This window comes from Ambystoma mexicanum, unplaced genomic scaffold (assembly GCF_040938575.1).
Source record: "Ambystoma mexicanum isolate Mex_15411 unplaced genomic scaffold, UKY_AmexF1_1 Mex_scaf141, whole genome shotgun sequence".
Classification (NCBI taxonomy): Eukaryota; Metazoa; Chordata; class Amphibia; order Caudata; family Ambystomatidae; genus Ambystoma; species Ambystoma mexicanum.
In genome coordinates this window covers 139,938-160,678 of record NW_027182371.1, presented here as the reverse complement: position 1 = coordinate 160,678, position 20,741 = coordinate 139,938, and the positions used below count along the sequence as shown (strand labels likewise).

Sequence of the window (20,741 nt, the reverse complement as noted above, 5' to 3'; positions counted from 1 at the left end):
ACCTCTAAAAAAGAAGAAATAAACACACACACAATTTTCCTGCTGCGGTCTCCTCGACTCTTTGGAAGGCAGAGGGCGATGTTGGTTGAAGCCCTTACCTTCTCTGGCTGGCGGCCTACAAGACCAGGAAAGAAGCAGGCCCAGTAACAGCAGCTGAGGCCCCCAGCCCAGCCACGCCTAGGCAGGCATCAGCGGAAGGCTGACTCTCTACCCCAGTGCTGCTCCAAGTTGGTTTGGCAAAAGTTTGCAAAGAAGCTGCCCGTAAATTCACCTCAAGCCACACTAGCACTCACCCAGTCGTCAGTTCCTTACAAAAATAGAAAGAATCTCTAAAAAAGAAGAAATAAACACACACACAATTTTCCTGCTTCTATCCCCTCGACTCTTTGGAAGGCAGAGGGCGATGTTGGTTGAGGCCTTACCTTCTCGGGCTGGCGGCCTACAAGTCCAGGAAAGAAGCAGGCCCAGTAACAGCAGCTGAGGCCCCCAGCCCAGCCCAGCCCAGGCAGGCATCAGCTTAAGGCTGACTCTCTACCCCACTGCTGCCCCAAATTGGTTTGGCAAAAGTTTGCAAAGAAGATGCCTGTAAATTTAACTCACGCCACACTAGCACTCACCCAGGCGTCGGTTCCTTACAAAAATAGAAAGCACCTCTAAAAAAGAAGAAATAAACACACACACAATTTTCCTGCTGGGGTCTCCTCGACTCTTTGAAAGGCAGAGGGCGATGTTGGTTGAGGCCCTTACCTTCTCCGGCTGGTGGCCTACAAGTCCAGGAAAGAAGCATGCCCAGTAACAGCAGCTGAGGCCCCCAGACCAGCCCAGCCCAGCCCAGGCAGCCATCAGCTGAAGGCTGACTCTCTACCCCAGTGCTGGTCCAAGTTGGTTTGGCAAAATTTTGCAAAGAAGATGCCTGTAAATGTAACTCACGCCACACTAGCACTCACCCAGGCGTCGGTTCCTTACAAAAATAGAAAGCACCTCTAAAAAAAGAAGAAATAAACACACACACAATTTTCCTGCTGCGGTCTCCTCGACTCTTTGGAAGGCAGAGGGCGATGTTGGTTGAAGCCCTTACCTTCTCTGGCTGGCGGCCTACAAGACCAGGAAAGAAGCAGGCCCAGTAACAGCAGCTGAGGCCCCCAGCCCAGCCACGCCTAGGCAGGCATCAGCTTAAGGCTGACTCTCTACCCCACTGCTGCCCCAAATTGGTTTGGCAAAAGTTTGCAAAGAAGATGCCTGTAAATTTAACTCACGCCACACTAGCACTCACCCAGGCGTCGGTTCCTTACAAAAATAGAAAGCACCTCTAAAAAAGAAGAAATAAACACACACACAATTTTCCTGCTGCGGTCTCCTCGACTCTTTGGAAGGCAGAGGGCGATGTTGGTTGAAGCCCTTACCTTCTCTGGCTGGCGGCCTACAAGACCAGGAAAGAAGCAGGCCCAGTAACAGCAGCTGAGGCCCCCAGCCCAGCCACGCCTAGGCAGGCATCAGCGGAATGCTGACTCTCTACCCCAGTGCTGCTCCAAGTTGGTTTGGCAAAAGTTTGCAAAGAAGCTGCCCGTAAATTCACCTCAAGCCACACTAGCACTCACCCAGGCGTCAGTTCCTTACAAAAATAGAAAGAATCTCTAAAAAAGAAGAAATAAACACACACACAATTTTCCTGCTTCTATCCCCTCGACTCCTTGGAAGGCGGAGGGCAACCTTCGCCGCTGGTGGCCTTCACATGCAGGAAAGAAGCACACCCAGGAACAGCAGCTGAGGCTCCCAGCCCAGGCAGGCTTCAGCTGAAGGCCGACTTGGGAAGCACTGAGGCCAGACCCTGGGCTCCTGGGTCCCTCGGTTGAAGGCTCGAGGCCAGACCCCTTGGCTCCTGTGTCCCTTGGCTGAAGGCTCGACCAGTGCTCGACCAGGCTCGATCAGGCGAGATATTAGGTAGCATGGGGCCCAGCTGGGACTTCTAGGAAGCTTAGGGTGACGGCCGCTTCTGCCCCATCATCCAGAGGCCTGGCTATGGAGAGGCATGATGTGGCCTCCCTCCCTTCCTGCCTCTTGTAGGCACTTCTCCCCCGTGAGCACTTCCCGCTCCAAGTGTCCCCTTGTCTCCCAGGGTGCACTCTTCCTCTAGAGCCCACATATGCAGATGAGGCCCATCCACTTGCCTCCCCTAGCTGTAGGGGGCCTTGCGCGTCCACTGGAGAGAAAACGGGGAGACGCTGGAGGTGCTTTGCCAGGGACACGAGTGGCCCTTTCTGGCTGCATCCACCCACCCGAGGCGGCGAGCTGCTGCCCTGGCTTCAGTCTCCTGCTGCTCCAAGTTAGTTTGGCGACAACGTGTCCGCCTCTGACGGGGCTCTGCATTGGAGCGAGGGCTGCTGTCTGCCCCTGTGCCTTTTTCACGCGCCGTGTTTGTTAAAATTAAAAGCGGAATGGAGGAAAAATGTAGTTCAAGACGGGGAAGACGAACGCCGCCTATCGGGCACAGAGTAGCAAAATGCCTACAGCACCTGGTATTCCCAGGCGGTCTCCCATCCAAGTACTAACCAGGCCCGACCCTGCTTAGCTTCCGAGATCGGACGAGATCGGGCGCATTCAGGGTGGTATGGCCGTAGGCGAAGAGTGCGCCGATTCCGAGCCTCTTGTGCTGTGTCGGCTCCTCCGACGTCCACTGCCCTCTTGCAAGGCTGAACGCTGTCCTCTGCAGTGTGCTTCTGCCCTTCTTTTTGCCTCAAGCTCAGGAGCCACAGCTGCCAGCTTGGAAAAGCAACGAGCGGCTCCATGCACCCACTTTTGAAATACCCACTTGCCTACTCATGTTTGCAAAGAAAGTGTCTGTAAATTCAGGCCAAGCCACACTTGCACTCACTCACCCAAGCATCCGTTCCTTACAAAACTTTAAAAAAAAACTCGGAAAGAAAGATGGAAATAAACACACACACAATTTTCCTGCTGGGGTCTCCTCGACTCTTTGGAAGGCAGAGGGCGATGTTGGTTGAGGCCTTACCTTCTCGGGCTGGCGGCCTACAAGTCCAGGAAAGAAGCAGGCCCAGTAACAGCAGCTGAGGCCCCCAGCCCAGCCCAGGCAGGCATCAGCTTAAGGCTGACTCTCTACCCCACTGCTGCCCCAAATTGGTTTGGCAAAAGTTTGCAAAGAAGATGCCTGTAAATTTAACTCACGCCACACTAGCACTCACCCAGGCGTCGGTTCCTTACAAAAATAGAAAGCACCTCTAAAAAAGAAGAAATAAACACACACACAATTTTCCTGCTGGGGTCTCCTCGACTCTTTGAAAGGCAGAGGGCGATGTTGGTTGAGGCCCTTACCTTCTCCGGCTGGTGGCCTACAAGTCCAGGAAAGAAGCATGCCCAGTAACAGCAGCTGAGGCCCCCAGACCAGCCCAGCCCAGCCCAGGCAGCCATCAGCTGAAGGCTGACTCTCTACCCCAGTGCTGGTCCAAGTTGGTTTGGCAAAATTTTGCAAAGAAGATGCCTGTAAATGTAACTCACGCCACACTAGCACTCACCCAGGCGTCGGTTCCTTACAAAAATAGAAAGCACCTCTAAAAAAAGAAGAAATAAACACACACACAATTTTCCTGCTGCGGTCTCCTCGACTCTTTGGAAGGCAGAGGGCGATGTTGGTTGAAGCCCTTACCTTCTCTGGCTGGCGGCCTACAAGACCAGGAAAGAAGCAGGGCCAGTAACAGCAGCTGAGGCCCCCAGCCCAGCCACGCCTAGGCAGGCATCAGCGGAAGGCTGACTCTCTACCCCAGTGCTGCTCCAAGTTGGTTTGGCAAAAGTTTGCAAAGAAGCTGCCCGTAAATTCACCTCAAGCCACACTAGCACTCACCCAGTCGTCAGTTCCTTACAAAAATAGAAAGAATCTCTAAAAAAGAAGAAATAAACACACACACAATTTTCCTGCTTCTATTCCCTCGACTCTTTGGAAGGCAGAGGGCGATGTTGGTTGAGGCCTTACCTTCTCGGGCTGGCGGCCTACAAGTCCAGGAAAGAAGCAGGCCCAGTAACAGCAGCTGAGGCCCCCAGCCCAGCCCAGCCCAGGCAGGCATCAGCTTAAGGCTGACTCTCTACCCCACTGCTGCCCCAAATTGGTTTGGCAAAAGTTTGCAAAGAAGATGCCTGTAAATTTAACTCACGCCACACTAGCACTCACCCAGGCGTCGGTTCCTTACAAAAATAGAAAGCACCTCTAAAAAAGAAGAAATAAACACACACACAATTTTCCTGCTGCGGTCTCCTCGACTCTTTGGAAGGCAGAGGGCGATGTTGGTTGAAGCCCTTACCTTCTCTGGCTGGCGGCCTACAAGACCAGGAAAGAAGCAGGCCCAGTAACAGCAGCTGAGGCCCCCAGCCCAGCCACGCCTAGGCAGGCATCAGCGGAAGGCTGACTCTCTACCCCAGTGCTGCTCCAAGTTGGTTTGGCAAAAGTTTGCAAAGAAGCTGCCCGTAAATTCACCTCAAGCCACACTAGCACTCACCCAGTCGTCAGTTCCTTACAAAAATAGAAAGAATCTCTAAAAAAGAAGAAATAAACACACACACAATTTTCCTGCTTCTATCCCCTCGACTCTTTGGAAGGCAGAGGGCGATGTTGGTTGAGGCCTTACCTTCTCGGGCTGGCGGCCTACAAGTCCAGGAAAGAAGCAGGCCCAGTAACAGCAGCTGAGGCCCCCAGCCCAGCCCAGCCCAGGCAGGCATCAGCTTAAGGCTGACTCTCTACCCCACTGCTGCCCCAAATTGGTTTGGCAAAAGTTTGCAAAGAAGATGCCTGTAAATTTAACTCACGCCACACTAGCACTCACCCAGGCGTCGGTTCCTTACAAAAATAGAAAGCACCTCTAAAAAAGAAGAAATAAACACACACACAATTTTCCTGCTGGGGTCTCCTCGACTCTTTGAAAGGCAGAGGGCGATGTTGGTTGAGGCCCTTACCTTCTCCGGCTGGTGGCCTACAAGTCCAGGAAAGAAGCATGCCCAGTAACAGCAGCTGAGGCCCCCAGACCAGCCCAGCCCAGCCCAGGCAGCCATCAGCTGAAGGCTGACTCTCTACCCCAGTGCTGGTCCAAGTTGGTTTGGCAAAATTTTGCAAAGAAGATGCCTGTAAATGTAACTCACGCCACACTAGCACTCACCCAGGCGTCGGTTCCTTACAAAAATAGAAAGCACCTCTAAAAAAAGAAGAAATAAACACACACACAATTTTCCTGCTGCGGTCTCCTCGACTCTTTGGAAGGCAGAGGGCGATGTTGGTTGAAGCCCTTACCTTCTCTGGCTGGCGGCCTACAAGACCAGGAAAGAAGCAGGCCCAGTAACAGCAGCTGAGGCCCCCAGCCCAGCCACGCCTAGGCAGGCATCAGCGGAAGGCTGACTCTCTACCCCAGTGCTGCTCCAAGTTGGTTTGGCAAAAGTTTGCAAAGAAGCTGCCCGTAAATTCACCTCAAGCCACACTAGCACTCACCCAGGCGTCAGTTCCTTACAAAAATAGAAAGAATCTCTAAAAAAGAAGAAATAAACACACACACAATTTTCCTGCTTCTATCCCCTCGACTCCTTGGAAGGCGGAGGGCAACCTTCGCCGCTGGTGGCCTTCACATGCAGGAAAGAAGCACACCCAGGAACAGCAGCTGAGGCTCCCAGCCCAGGCAGGCTTCAGCTGAAGGCCGACTTGGGAAGCACTGAGGCCAGACCCTGGGCTCCTGGGTCCCTCGGTTGAAGGCTCGAGGCCAGACCCCTTGGCTCCTGTGTCCCTTGGCTGAAGGCTCGACCAGGCTCGATCAGGCGAGATATTAGGTAGCATGGGGCCCAGCTGGGACTTCTAGGAAGCTTAGGGTGACGGCCGCTTCTGCCCCATCATCCAGAGGCCTGGCTATGGAGAGGCATGATGTGGCCTCCCTCCCTTCCTGCCTCTTGTAGGCACTTCTCCCCCGTGAGCACTTCCCGCTCCAAGTGTCCCCTTGTCTCCCAGGGTGCACTCTTCCTCTAGAGCCCACATATGCAGATGAGGCCCATCCACTTGCCTCCCCTAGCTGTAGGGGGCCTTGCGCGTCCACTGGAGAGAAAACGGGGAGACGCTGGAGGTGCTTTGCCAGGGACACGAGTGGCCCTTTCTGGCTGCATCCACCCACCCGAGGCGGCGAGCTGCTGCCCTGGCTTCAGTCTCCTGCTGCTCCAAGTTAGTTTGGCGACAACGTGTCCGCCTCTGACGGGGCTCTGCATTGGAGCGAGGGCTGCTGTCTGCCCCTGTGCCTTTTTCACGCGCCGTGTTTGTTAAAATTAAAAGCGGAATGGAGGAAAAATGTAGTTCAAGACGGGGAAGACGAACGCCGCCTATCGGGCACAGAGTAGCAAAATGCCTACAGCACCTGGTATTCCCAGGCGGTCTCCCATCCAAGTACTAACCAGGCCCGACCCTGCTTAGCTTCCGAGATCGGACGAGATCGGGCGCATTCAGGGTGGTATGGCCGTAGGCGAAGAGTGCGCCGATTCCGAGCCTCTTGTGCTGTGTCGGCTCCTCCGACGTCCACTGCCCTCTTGCAAGGCTGAACGCTGTCCTCTGCAGTGTGCTTCTGCCCTTCTTTTTGCCTCAAGCTCAGGAGCCACAGCTGCCAGCTTGGAAAAGCAACGAGCGGCTCCATGCACCCACTTTTGAAATACCCACTTGCCTACTCATGTTTGCAAAGAAAGTGTCTGTAAATTCAGGCCAAGCCACACTTGCACTCACTCACCCAAGCATCCGTTCCTTACAAAACTTTAAAAAAAAACTCGGAAAGAAAGATGGAAATAAACACACACACAATTTTCCTGCTGGGGTCTCCTCGACTCTTTGGAAGGCAGAGGGCGATGTTGGTTGAGGCCTTACCTTCTCGGGCTGGCGGCCTACAAGTCCAGGAAAGAAGCAGGCCCAGTAACAGCAGCTGAGGCCCCCAGCCCAGCCCAGGCAGGCATCAGCTTAAGGCTGACTCTCTACCCCACTGCTGCCCCAAATTGGTTTGGCAAAAGTTTGCAAAGAAGATGCCTGTAAATTTAACTCACGCCACACTAGCACTCACCCAGGCGTCGGTTCCTTACAAAAATAGAAAGCACCTCTAAAAAAGAAGAAATAAACACACACACAATTTTCCTGCTGGGGTCTCCTCGACTCTTTGAAAGGCAGAGGGCGATGTTGGTTGAGGCCCTTACCTTCTCCGGCTGGTGGCCTACAAGTCCAGGAAAGAAGCATGCCCAGTAACAGCAGCTGAGGCCCCCAGACCAGCCCAGCCCAGCCCAGGCAGCCATCAGCTGAAGGCTGACTCTCTACCCCAGTGCTGGTCCAAGTTGGTTTGGCAAAATTTTGCAAAGAAGATGCCTGTAAATGTAACTCACGCCACACTAGCACTCACCCAGGCGTCGGTTCCTTACAAAAATAGAAAGCACCTCTAAAAAAAGAAGAAATAAACACACACACAATTTTCCTGCTGCGGTCTCCTCGACTCTTTGGAAGGCAGAGGGCGATGTTGGTTGAAGCCCTTACCTTCTCTGGCTGGCGGCCTACAAGACCAGGAAAGAAGCAGGGCCAGTAACAGCAGCTGAGGCCCCCAGCCCAGCCACGCCTAGGCAGGCATCAGCGGAAGGCTGACTCTCTACCCCAGTGCTGCTCCAAGTTGGTTTGGCAAAAGTTTGCAAAGAAGCTGCCCGTAAATTCACCTCAAGCCACACTAGCACTCACCCAGTCGTCAGTTCCTTACAAAAATAGAAAGAATCTCTAAAAAAGAAGAAATAAACACACACACAATTTTCCTGCTTCTATTCCCTCGACTCTTTGGAAGGCAGAGGGCGATGTTGGTTGAGGCCTTACCTTCTCGGGCTGGCGGCCTACAAGTCCAGGAAAGAAGCAGGCCCAGTAACAGCAGCTGAGGCCCCCAGCCCAGCCCAGCCCAGGCAGGCATCAGCTTAAGGCTGACTCTCTACCCCACTGCTGCCCCAAATTGGTTTGGCAAAAGTTTGCAAAGAAGATGCCTGTAAATTTAACTCACGCCACACTAGCACTCACCCAGGCGTCGGTTCCTTACAAAAATAGAAAGCACCTCTAAAAAAGAAGAAATAAACACACACACAATTTTCCTGCTGCGGTCTCCTCGACTCTTTGGAAGGCAGAGGGCGATGTTGGTTGAAGCCCTTACCTTCTCTGGCTGGCGGCCTACAAGACCAGGAAAGAAGCAGGCCCAGTAACAGCAGCTGAGGCCCCCAGCCCAGCCACGCCTAGGCAGGCATCAGCGGAAGGCTGACTCTCTACCCCAGTGCTGCTCCAAGTTGGTTTGGCAAAAGTTTGCAAAGAAGCTGCCCGTAAATTCACCTCAAGCCACACTAGCACTCACCCAGTCGTCAGTTCCTTACAAAAATAGAAAGAATCTCTAAAAAAGAAGAAATAAACACACACACAATTTTCCTGCTTCTATCCCCTCGACTCTTTGGAAGGCAGAGGGCGATGTTGGTTGAGGCCTTACCTTCTCGGGCTGGCGGCCTACAAGTCCAGGAAAGAAGCAGGCCCAGTAACAGCAGCTGAGGCCCCCAGCCCAGCCCAGCCCAGCCCAGGCAGGCATCAGCTTAAGGCTGACTCTCTACCCCACTGCTGCCCCAAATTGGTTTGGCAAAAGTTTGCAAAGAAGATGCCTGTAAATTTAACTCACGCCACACTAGCACTCACCCAGGCGTCGGTTCCTTACAAAAATAGAAAGCACCTCTAAAAAAGAAGAAATAAACACACACACAATTTTCCTGCTGGGGTCTCCTCGACTCTTTGAAAGGCAGAGGGCGATGTTGGTTGAGGCCCTTACCTTCTCCGGCTGGTGGCCTACAAGTCCAGGAAAGAAGCATGCCCAGTAACAGCAGCTGAGGCCCCCAGACCAGCCCAGCCCAGCCCAGGCAGCCATCAGCTGAAGGCTGACTCTCTACCCCAGTGCTGGTCCAAGTTGGTTTGGCAAAATTTTGCAAAGAAGATGCCTGTAAATGTAACTCACGCCACACTAGCACTCACCCAGGCGTCGGTTCCTTACAAAAATAGAAAGCACCTCTAAAAAAAGAAGAAATAAACACACACACAATTTTCCTGCTGCGGTCTCCTCGACTCTTTGGAAGGCAGAGGGCGATGTTGGTTGAAGCCCTTACCTTCTCTGGCTGGCGGCCTACAAGACCAGGAAAGAAGCAGGCCCAGTAACAGCAGCTGAGGCCCCCAGCCCAGCCACGCCTAGGCAGGCATCAGCTTAAGGCTGACTCTCTACCCCACTGCTGCCCCAAATTGGTTTGGCAAAAGTTTGCAAAGAAGATGCCTGTAAATTTAACTCACGCCACACTAGCACTCACCCAGGCGTCGGTTCCTTACAAAAATAGAAAGCACCTCTAAAAAAGAAGAAATAAACACACACACAATTTTCCTGCTGCGGTCTCCTCGACTCTTTGGAAGGCAGAGGGCGATGTTGGTTGAAGCCCTTACCTTCTCTGGCTGGCGGCCTACAAGACCAGGAAAGAAGCAGGCCCAGTAACAGCAGCTGAGGCCCCCAGCCCAGCCACGCCTAGGCAGGCATCAGCGGAAGGCTGACTCTCTACCCCAGTGCTGCTCCAAGTTGGTTTGGCAAAAGTTTGCAAAGAAGCTGCCCGTAAATTCACCTCAAGCCACACTAGCACTCACCCAGGCGTCAGTTCCTTACAAAAATAGAAAGAATCTCTAAAAAAGAAGAAATAAACACACACACAATTTTCCTGCTTCTATCCCCTCGACTCCTTGGAAGGCGGAGGGCAACCTTCGCCGCTGGTGGCCTTCACATGCAGGAAAGAAGCACACCCAGGAACAGCAGCTGAGGCTCCCAGCCCAGGCAGGCTTCAGCTGAAGGCCGACTTGGGAAGCACTGAGGCCAGACCCTGGGCTCCTGGGTCCCTCGGTTGAAGGCTCGAGGCCAGACCCCTTGGCTCCTGTGTCCCTTGGCTGAAGGCTCGACCAGTGCTCGACCAGGCTCGATCAGGCGAGATATTAGGTAGCATGGGGCCCAGCTGGGACTTCTAGGAAGCTTAGGGTGACGGCCGCTTCTGCCCCATCATCCAGAGGCCTGGCTATGGAGAGGCATGATGTGGCCTCCCTCCCTTCCTGCCTCTTGTAGGCACTTCTCCCCCGTGAGCACTTCCCGCTCCAAGTGTCCCCTTGTCTCCCAGGGTGCACTCTTCCTCTAGAGCCCACATATGCAGATGAGGCCCATCCACTTGCCTCCCCTAGCTGTAGGGGGCCTTGCGCGTCCACTGGAGAGAAAACGGGGAGACGCTGGAGGTGCTTTGCCAGGGACACGAGTGGCCCTTTCTGGCTGCATCCACCCACCCGAGGCGGCGAGCTGCTGCCCTGGCTTCAGTCTCCTGCTGCTCCAAGTTAGTTTGGCGACAACGTGTCCGCCTCTGACGGGGCTCTGCATTGGAGCGAGGGCTGCTGTCTGCCCCTGTGCCTTTTTCACGCGCCGTGTTTGTTAAAATTAAAAGCGGAATGGAGGAAAAATGTAGTTCAAGACGGGGAAGACGAACGCCGCCTATCGGGCACAGAGTAGCAAAATGCCTACAGCACCTGGTATTCCCAGGCGGTCTCCCATCCAAGTACTAACCAGGCCCGACCCTGCTTAGCTTCCGAGATCGGACGAGATCGGGCGCATTCAGGGTGGTATGGCCGTAGGCGAAGAGTGCGCCGATTCCGAGCCTCTTGTGCTGTGTCGGCTCCTCCGACGTCCACTGCCCTCTTGCAAGGCTGAACGCTGTCCTCTGCAGTGTGCTTCTGCCCTTCTTTTTGCCTCAAGCTCAGGAGCCACAGCTGCCAGCTTGGAAAAGCAACGAGCGGCTCCATGCACCCACTTTTGAAATACCCACTTGCCTACTCATGTTTGCAAAGAAAGTGTCTGTAAATTCAGGCCAAGCCACACTTGCACTCACTCACCCAAGCATCCGTTCCTTACAAAACTTTAAAAAAAAACTCGGAAAGAAAGATGGAAATAAACACACACACAATTTTCCTGCTGGGGTCTCCTCGACTCTTTGGAAGGCAGAGGGCGATGTTGGTTGAGGCCTTACCTTCTCGGGCTGGCGGCCTACAAGTCCAGGAAAGAAGCAGGCCCAGTAACAGCAGCTGAGGCCCCCAGCCCAGCCCAGGCAGGCATCAGCTTAAGGCTGACTCTCTACCCCACTGCTGCCCCAAATTGGTTTGGCAAAAGTTTGCAAAGAAGATGCCTGTAAATTTAACTCACGCCACACTAGCACTCACCCAGGCGTCGGTTCCTTACAAAAATAGAAAGCACCTCTAAAAAAGAAGAAATAAACACACACACAATTTTCCTGCTGGGGTCTCCTCGACTCTTTGAAAGGCAGAGGGCGATGTTGGTTGAGGCCCTTACCTTCTCCGGCTGGTGGCCTACAAGTCCAGGAAAGAAGCATGCCCAGTAACAGCAGCTGAGGCCCCCAGACCAGCCCAGCCCAGCCCAGGCAGCCATCAGCTGAAGGCTGACTCTCTACCCCAGTGCTGGTCCAAGTTGGTTTGGCAAAATTTTGCAAAGAAGATGCCTGTAAATGTAACTCACGCCACACTAGCACTCACCCAGGCGTCGGTTCCTTACAAAAATAGAAAGCACCTCTAAAAAAAGAAGAAATAAACACACACACAATTTTCCTGCTGCGGTCTCCTCGACTCTTTGGAAGGCAGAGGGCGATGTTGGTTGAAGCCCTTACCTTCTCTGGCTGGCGGCCTACAAGACCAGGAAAGAAGCAGGGCCAGTAACAGCAGCTGAGGCCCCCAGCCCAGCCACGCCTAGGCAGGCATCAGCGGAAGGCTGACTCTCTACCCCAGTGCTGCTCCAAGTTGGTTTGGCAAAAGTTTGCAAAGAAGCTGCCCGTAAATTCACCTCAAGCCACACTAGCACTCACCCAGTCGTCAGTTCCTTACAAAAATAGAAAGAATCTCTAAAAAAGAAGAAATAAACACACACACAATTTTCCTGCTTCTATTCCCTCGACTCTTTGGAAGGCAGAGGGCGATGTTGGTTGAGGCCTTACCTTCTCGGGCTGGCGGCCTACAAGTCCAGGAAAGAAGCAGGCCCAGTAACAGCAGCTGAGGCCCCCAGCCCAGCCCAGCCCAGGCAGGCATCAGCTTAAGGCTGACTCTCTACCCCACTGCTGCCCCAAATTGGTTTGGCAAAAGTTTGCAAAGAAGATGCCTGTAAATTTAACTCACGCCACACTAGCACTCACCCAGGCGTCGGTTCCTTACAAAAATAGAAAGCACCTCTAAAAAAGAAGAAATAAACACACACACAATTTTCCTGCTGCGGTCTCCTCGACTCTTTGGAAGGCAGAGGGCGATGTTGGTTGAAGCCCTTACCTTCTCTGGCTGGCGGCCTACAAGACCAGGAAAGAAGCAGGCCCAGTAACAGCAGCTGAGGCCCCCAGCCCAGCCACGCCTAGGCAGGCATCAGCGGAAGGCTGACTCTCTACCCCAGTGCTGCTCCAAGTTGGTTTGGCAAAAGTTTGCAAAGAAGCTGCCCGTAAATTCACCTCAAGCCACACTAGCACTCACCCAGTCGTCAGTTCCTTACAAAAATAGAAAGAATCTCTAAAAAAGAAGAAATAAACACACACACAATTTTCCTGCTTCTATCCCCTCGACTCTTTGGAAGGCAGAGGGCGATGTTGGTTGAGGCCTTACCTTCTCGGGCTGGCGGCCTACAAGTCCAGGAAAGAAGCAGGCCCAGTAACAGCAGCTGAGGCCCCCAGCCCAGCCCAGCCCAGGCAGGCATCAGCTTAAGGCTGACTCTCTACCCCACTGCTGCCCCAAATTGGTTTGGCAAAAGTTTGCAAAGAAGATGCCTGTAAATTTAACTCACGCCACACTAGCACTCACCCAGGCGTCGGTTCCTTACAAAAATAGAAAGCACCTCTAAAAAAGAAGAAATAAACACACACACAATTTTCCTGCTGGGGTCTCCTCGACTCTTTGAAAGGCAGAGGGCGATGTTGGTTGAGGCCCTTACCTTCTCCGGCTGGTGGCCTACAAGTCCAGGAAAGAAGCATGCCCAGTAACAGCAGCTGAGGCCCCCAGACCAGCCCAGCCCAGCCCAGGCAGCCATCAGCTGAAGGCTGACTCTCTACCCCAGTGCTGGTCCAAGTTGGTTTGGCAAAATTTTGCAAAGAAGATGCCTGTAAATGTAACTCACGCCACACTAGCACTCACCCAGGCGTCGGTTCCTTACAAAAATAGAAAGCACCTCTAAAAAAAGAAGAAATAAACACACACACAATTTTCCTGCTGCGGTCTCCTCGACTCTTTGGAAGGCAGAGGGCGATGTTGGTTGAAGCCCTTACCTTCTCTGGCTGGCGGCCTACAAGACCAGGAAAGAAGCAGGCCCAGTAACAGCAGCTGAGGCCCCCAGCCCAGCCACGCCTAGGCAGGCATCAGCTTAAGGCTGACTCTCTACCCCACTGCTGCCCCAAATTGGTTTGGCAAAAGTTTGCAAAGAAGATGCCTGTAAATTTAACTCACGCCACACTAGCACTCACCCAGGCGTCGGTTCCTTACAAAAATAGAAAGCACCTCTAAAAAAGAAGAAATAAACACACACACAATTTTCCTGCTGCGGTCTCCTCGACTCTTTGGAAGGCAGAGGGCGATGTTGGTTGAAGCCCTTACCTTCTCTGGCTGGCGGCCTACAAGACCAGGAAAGAAGCAGGCCCAGTAACAGCAGCTGAGGCCCCCAGCCCAGCCACGCCTAGGCAGGCATCAGCGGAAGGCTGACTCTCTACCCCAGTGCTGCTCCAAGTTGGTTTGGCAAAAGTTTGCAAAGAAGCTGCCCGTAAATTCACCTCAAGCCACACTAGCACTCACCCAGGCGTCAGTTCCTTACAAAAATAGAAAGAATCTCTAAAAAAGAAGAAATAAACACACACACAATTTTCCTGCTTCTATCCCCTCGACTCCTTGGAAGGCGGAGGGCAACCTTCGCCGCTGGTGGCCTTCACATGCAGGAAAGAAGCACACCCAGGAACAGCAGCTGAGGCTCCCAGCCCAGGCAGGCTTCAGCTGAAGGCCGACTTGGGAAGCACTGAGGCCAGACCCTGGGCTCCTGGGTCCCTCGGTTGAAGGCTCGAGGCCAGACCCCTTGGCTCCTGTGTCCCTTGGCTGAAGGCTCGACCAGTGCTCGACCAGGCTCGATCAGGCGAGATATTAGGTAGCATGGGGCCCAGCTGGGACTTCTAGGAAGCTTAGGGTGACGGCCGCTTCTGCCCCATCATCCAGAGGCCTGGCTATGGAGAGGCATGATGTGGCCTCCCTCCCTTCCTGCCTCTTGTAGGCACTTCTCCCCCGTGAGCACTTCCCGCTCCAAGTGTCCCCTTGTCTCCCAGGGTGCACTCTTCCTCTAGAGCCCACATATGCAGATGAGGCCCATCCACTTGCCTCCCCTAGCTGTAGGGGGCCTTGCGCGTCCACTGGAGAGAAAACGGGGAGACGCTGGAGGTGCTTTGCCAGGGACACGAGTGGCCCTTTCTGGCTGCATCCACCCACCCGAGGCGGCGAGCTGCTGCCCTGGCTTCAGTCTCCTGCTGCTCCAAGTTAGTTTGGCGACAACGTGTCCGCCTCTGACGGGGCTCTGCATTGGAGCGAGGGCTGCTGTCTGCCCCTGTGCCTTTTTCACGCGCCGTGTTTGTTAAAATTAAAAGCGGAATGGAGGAAAAATGTAGTTCAAGACGGGGAAGACGAACGCCGCCTATCGGGCACAGAGTAGCAAAATGCCTACAGCACCTGGTATTCCCAGGCGGTCTCCCATCCAAGTACTAACCAGGCCCGACCCTGCTTAGCTTCCGAGATCGGACGAGATCGGGCGCATTCAGGGTGGTATGGCCGTAGGCGAAGAGTGCGCCGATTCCGAGCCTCTTGTGCTGTGTCGGCTCCTCCGACGTCCACTGCCCTCTTGCAAGGCTGAACGCTGTCCTCTGCAGTGTGCTTCTGCCCTTCTTTTTGCCTCAAGCTCAGGAGCCACAGCTGCCAGCTTGGAAAAGCAACGAGCGGCTCCATGCACCCACTTTTGAAATACCCACTTGCCTACTCATGTTTGCAAAGAAAGTGTCTGTAAATTCAGGCCAAGCCACACTTGCACTCACTCACCCAAGCATCCGTTCCTTACAAAACTTTAAAAAAAAACTCGGAAAGAAAGATGGAAATAAACACACACACAATTTTCCTGCTGGGGTCTCCTCGACTCTTTGGAAGGCAGAGGGCGATGTTGGTTGAGGCCTTACCTTCTCGGGCTGGCGGCCTACAAGTCCAGGAAAGAAGCAGGCCCAGTAACAGCAGCTGAGGCCCCCAGCCCAGCCCAGGCAGGCATCAGCTTAAGGCTGACTCTCTACCCCACTGCTGCCCCAAATTGGTTTGGCAAAAGTTTGCAAAGAAGATGCCTGTAAATTTAACTCACGCCACACTAGCACTCACCCAGGCGTCGGTTCCTTACAAAAATAGAAAGCACCTCTAAAAAAGAAGAAATAAACACACACACAATTTTCCTGCTGGGGTCTCCTCGACTCTTTGAAAGGCAGAGGGCGATGTTGGTTGAGGCCCTTACCTTCTCCGGCTGGTGGCCTACAAGTCCAGGAAAGAAGCATGCCCAGTAACAGCAGCTGAGGCCCCCAGACCAGCCCAGCCCAGCCCAGGCAGCCATCAGCTGAAGGCTGACTCTCTACCCCAGTGCTGGTCCAAGTTGGTTTGGCAAAATTTTGCAAAGAAGATGCCTGTAAATGTAACTCACGCCACACTAGCACTCACCCAGGCGTCGGTTCCTTACAAAAATAGAAAGCACCTCTAAAAAAAGAAGAAATAAACACACACACAATTTTCCTGCTGCGGTCTCCTCGACTCTTTGGAAGGCAGAGGGCGATGTTGGTTGAAGCCCTTACCTTCTCTGGCTGGCGGCCTACAAGACCAGGAAAGAAGCAGGCCCAGTAACAGCAGCTGAGGCCCCCAGCCCAGCCACGCCTAGGCAGGCATCAGCGGAAGGCTGACTCTCTACCCCAGTGCTGCTCCAAGTTGGTTTGGCAAAAGTTTGCAAAGAAGCTGCCCGTAAATTCACCTCAAGCCACACTAGCACTCACCCAGTCGTCAGTTCCTTACAAAAATAGAAAGAATCTCTAAAAAAGAAGAAATAAACACACACACAATTTTCCTGCTTCTATTCCCTCGACTCTTTGGAAGGCAGAGGGCGATGTTGGTTGAGGCCTTACCTTCTCGGGCTGGCGGCCTACAAGTCCAGGAAAGAAGCAGGCCCAGTAACAGCAGCTGAGGCCCCCAGCCCAGCCCAGCCCAGGCAGGCATCAGCTTAAGGCTGACTCTCTACCCCACTGCTGCCCCAAATTGGTTTGGCAAAAGTTTGCAAAGAAGATGCCTGTAAATTTAACTCACGCCACACTAGCACTCACCCAGGCGTCGGTTCCTTACAAAAATAGAAAGCACCTCTAAAAAAGAAGAAATAAACACACACACAATTTTCCTGCTGCGGTCTCCTCGACTCTTTGGAAGGCAGAGGGCGATGTTGGTTGAAGCCCTTACCTTCTCTGGCTGGCGGCCTACAAGACCAGGAAAGAAGCAGGCCCAGTAACAGCAGCTGAGGCCCCCAGCCCAGCCACGCCTAGGCAGGCATCAGCGGAAGGCTGACTCTCTACCCCAGTGCTGCTCCAAGTTGGTTTGGCAAAAGTTTGCAAAGAAGCTGCCCGTAAATTCACCTCAAGCCACACTAGCACTCACCCAGTCGTCAGTTCCTTACAAAAATAGAAAGAATCTCTAAAAAAGAAGAAATAAACACACACACAATTTTCCTGCTTCTATTCCCTCGACTCTTTGGAAGGCAGAGGGCGATGTTGGTTGAGGCCTTACCTTCTCGGGCTGGCGGCCTACAAGTCCAGGAAAGAAGCAGGCCCAGTAACAGCAGCTGAGGCCCCCAGCCCAGCCCAGCCCAGGCAGGCATCAGCTTAAGGCTGACTCTCTACCCCACTGCTGCCCCAAATTGGTTTGGCAAAAGTTTGCAAAGAAGATGCCTGTAAATTTAACTCACGCCACACTAGCACTCACCCAGGCGTCGGTTCCTTACAAAAATAGAAAGCACCTCTAAAAAAGAAGAAATAAACACACACACAATTTTCCTGCTGCGGTCTCCTCGACTCTTTGGAAGGCAGAGGGCGATGTTGGTTGAAGCCCTTACCTTCTCTGGCTGGCGGCCTACAAGACCAGGAAAGAAGCAGGCCCAGTAACAGCAGCTGAGGCCCCCAGCCCAGCCACGCCTAGGCAGGCATCAGCGGAAGGCTGACTCTCTACCCCAGTGCTGCTCCAAGTTGGTTTGGCAAAAGTTTGCAAAGAAGCTGCCCGTAAATTCACCTCAAGCCACACTAGCACTCACCCAGGCGTCAGTTCCTTACAAAAATAGAAAGAATCTCTAAAAAAGAAGAAATAAACACACACACAATTTTCCTGCTTCTATCCCCTCGACTCTTTGGAAGGCAGAGGGCGATGTTGGTTGAGGCCTTACCTTCTCGGGCTGGCGGCCTACAAGTCCAGGAAAGAAGCAGGCCCAGTAACAGCAGCTGAGGCCCCCAGCCCAGCCCAGCCCAGGCAGGCATCAGCTTAAGGCTGACTCTCTACCCCACTGCTGCCCCAAATTGGTTTGGCAAAAGTTTGCAAAGAAGATGCCTGTAAATTTAACTCACGCCACACTAGCACTCACCCAGGCGTCGGTTCCTTACAAAAATAGAAAGCACCTCTAAAAAAGAAGAAATAAACACACACACAATTTTCCTGCTGGGGTCTCCTCGACTCTTTGAAAGGCAGAGGGCGATGTTGGTTGAGGCCCTTACCTTCTCCGGCTGGTGGCCTACAAGTCCAGGAAAGAAGCATGCCCAGTAACAGCAGCTGAGGCCCCCAGACCAGCCCAGCCCAGCCCAGGCAGCCATCAGCTGAAGGCTGACTCTCTACCCCAGTGCTGGTCCAAGTTGGTTTGGCAAAATTTTGCAAAGAAGATGCCTGTAAATGTAACTCACGCCACACTAGCACTCACCCAGGCGTCGGTTCCTTACAAAAATAGAAAGCACCTCTAAAAAAAGAAGAAATAAACACACACACAATTTTCCTGCTGCGGTCTCCTCGACTCTTTGGAAGGCAGAGGGCGATGTTGGTTGAAGCCCTTACCTTCTCTGGCTGGCGGCCTACAAGACCAGGAAAGAAGCAGGCCCAGTAACAGCAGCTGAGGCCCCCAGCCCAGCCACGCCTAGGCAGGCATCAGCTTAAGGCTGACTCTCTACCCCACTGCTGCCCCAAATTGGTTTGGCAAAAGTTTGCAAAGAAGATGCCTGTAAATTTAACTCACGCCACACTAGCACTCACCCAGGCGTCGGTTCCTTACAAAAATAGAAAGCACCTCTAAAAAAGAAGAAATAAACACACACACAATTTTCCTGCTGCGGTCTCCTCGACTCTTTGGAAGGCAGAGGGCGATGTTGGTTGAAGCCCTTACCTTCTCTGGCTGGCGGCCTACAAGACCAGGAAAGAAGCAGGCCCAGTAACAGCAGCTGAGGCCCCCAGCCCAGCCACGCCTAGGCAGGCATCAGCGGAAGGCTGACTCTCTACCCCAGTGCTGCTCCAAGTTGGTTTGGCAAAAGTTTGCAAAGAAGCTGCCCGTAAATTCACCTCAAGCCACACTAGCACTCACCCAGTCGTCAGTTCCTTACAAAAATAGAAAGAATCTCTAAAAAAGAAGAAATAAACACACACACAATTTTCCTGCTTCTATCCCCTCGACTCTTTGGAAGGCAGAGGGCGATGTTGGTTGAGGCCTTACCTTCTCGGGCTGGCGGCCTACAAGTCCAGGAAAGAAGCAGGCCCAGTAACAGCAGCTGAGGCCCCCAGCCCAGCCCAGCCCAGGCAGGCATCAGCTTAAGGCTGACTCTCTACCCCACTGCTGCCCCAAATTGGTTTGGCAAAAGTTTGCAAAGAAGATGCCTGTAAATTTAACTCACGCCACACTAGCACTCACCCAGGCGTCGGTTCCTTACAAAAATAGAAAGCACCTCTAAAAAAGAAGAAATAAACACACACACAATTTTCCTGCTGGGGTCTCCTCGACTCTTTGAAAGGCAGAGGGCGATGTTGGTTGAGGCCCTTACCTTCTCCGGCTGGTGGCCTACAAGTCCAGGAAAGAAGCATGCCCAGTAACAGCAGCTGAGGCCCCCAGACCAGCCCAGCCCAGCCCAGGCAGCCATCAGCTGAAGGCTGACTCTCTACCCCAGTGCTGGTCCAAGTTGGTTTGGCAAAATTTTGCAAAGAAGATGCCTGTAAATGTAACTCACGCCACACTAGCACTCACCCAGGCGTCGGTTCCTTACAAAAATAGAAAGCACCTCTAAAAAAAGAAGAAATAAACACACACACAATTTTCCTGCTGCGGTCTCCTCGACTCTTTGGAAGGCAGAGGGCGATGTTGGTTGAAGCCCTTACCTTCTCTGGCTGGCGGCCTACAAGACCAGGAAAGAAGCAGGCCCAGTAACAGCAGCTGAGGCCCCCAGCCCAGCCACGCCTAGGCAGGCATCAGCGGAAGGCTGACTCTCTACCCCAGTGCTGCTCCAAGTTGGTTTGGCAAAAGTTTGCAAAGAAGCTGCCCGTAAATTCACCTCAAGCCACACTAGCACTCACCCAGTCGTCAGTTCCTTACAAAAATAGAAAGAATCTCTAAAAAAGAAGAAATAAACACACACACAATTTTCCTGCTTCTATTCCCTCGACTCTTTGGAAGGCAGAGGGCGATGTTGGTTGAGGCCTTACCTTCTCGGGCTGGCGGCCTACAAGTCCAGGAAAGAAGCAGGCCCAGTAACAGCAGCTGAGGCCCCCAGCCCAGCCCAGCCCAGGCAGGCATCAGCTTAAGGCTGACTCTCTACCCCACTGCTGCCCCAAATTGGTTTGGCAAAAGTTTGCAAAGAAGATGCCTGTAAATTTAACTCACGCCACACTAGCACTCACCCAGGCGTCGGTTCCTTACAAAAATAGAAAGCACCTCTAAAAAAGAAGAAATAAACACACACACAATTTTCCTGCTGCGGTCTCCTCGACTCTTTGGAAGGCAGAGGGCGATGTTGGTTGAAGCCCTTACCTTCTCTGGCTGGCGGCCTACAAGACCAGGAAAGAAGCAGGCCCAGTAACAGCAGCTGAGGCCCCCAGCCCAGCCACGCCTAGGCAGGCATCAGCGGAAGGCTGACTCTCTACCCCAGTGCTGCTCCAAGTTGGTTTGGCAAAAGTTTGCAAAGAAGCTGCCCGTAAATTCACCTCAAGCCACACTAGCACTCACCCAGTCGTCAGTTCCTTACAAAAATAGAAAGAATCTCTAAAAAAGAAGAAATAAACACACACACAATTTTCCTGCTTCTATTCCCTCGACTCTTTGGAAGGCAGAGGGCGATGTTGGTTGAGGCCTTACCTTCTCGGGCTGGCGGCCTACAAGTCCAGGAAAGAAGCAGGCCCAGTAACAGCAGCTGAGGCCCCCAGCCCAGCCCAGCCCAGGCAGGCATCAGCTTAAGGCTGACTCTCTACCCCACTGCTGCCCCAAATTGGTTTGGCAAAAGTTTGCAAAGAAGATGCCTGTAAATTTAACTCACGCCACACTAGCACTCACCCAGGCGTCGGTTCCTTACAAAAA

General features: G+C 53.1%; 4 non-coding genes across 4 annotated transcripts; all 4 read right to left on the bottom strand.

Annotated features, from left to right (window-relative positions):
- Window positions 1-2,501: 2,501 nt before the first annotated feature.
- Window positions 2,502-2,620, bottom strand: LOC138553939 (5S ribosomal RNA). Its single transcript, XR_011297242.1, has one exon. It is a non-coding gene; the product is annotated as a 5S ribosomal RNA (ribosomal RNA).
- Window positions 2,621-6,377: 3,757 nt separating this feature from the next.
- Window positions 6,378-6,496, bottom strand: LOC138553938 (5S ribosomal RNA). Its single transcript, XR_011297241.1, has one exon. It is a non-coding gene; the product is annotated as a 5S ribosomal RNA (ribosomal RNA).
- A 4,098-nt stretch (window positions 6,497-10,594) lies between these two features.
- On the bottom strand, window positions 10,595-10,713 carry LOC138553937 (5S ribosomal RNA). Its single transcript, XR_011297240.1, has one exon. It is a non-coding gene; the product is annotated as a 5S ribosomal RNA (ribosomal RNA).
- A 4,093-nt stretch (window positions 10,714-14,806) lies between these two features.
- On the bottom strand, window positions 14,807-14,925 carry LOC138553935 (5S ribosomal RNA). Its single transcript, XR_011297238.1, has one exon. It is a non-coding gene; the product is annotated as a 5S ribosomal RNA (ribosomal RNA).
- Window positions 14,926-20,741: the final 5,816 nt, after the last annotated feature.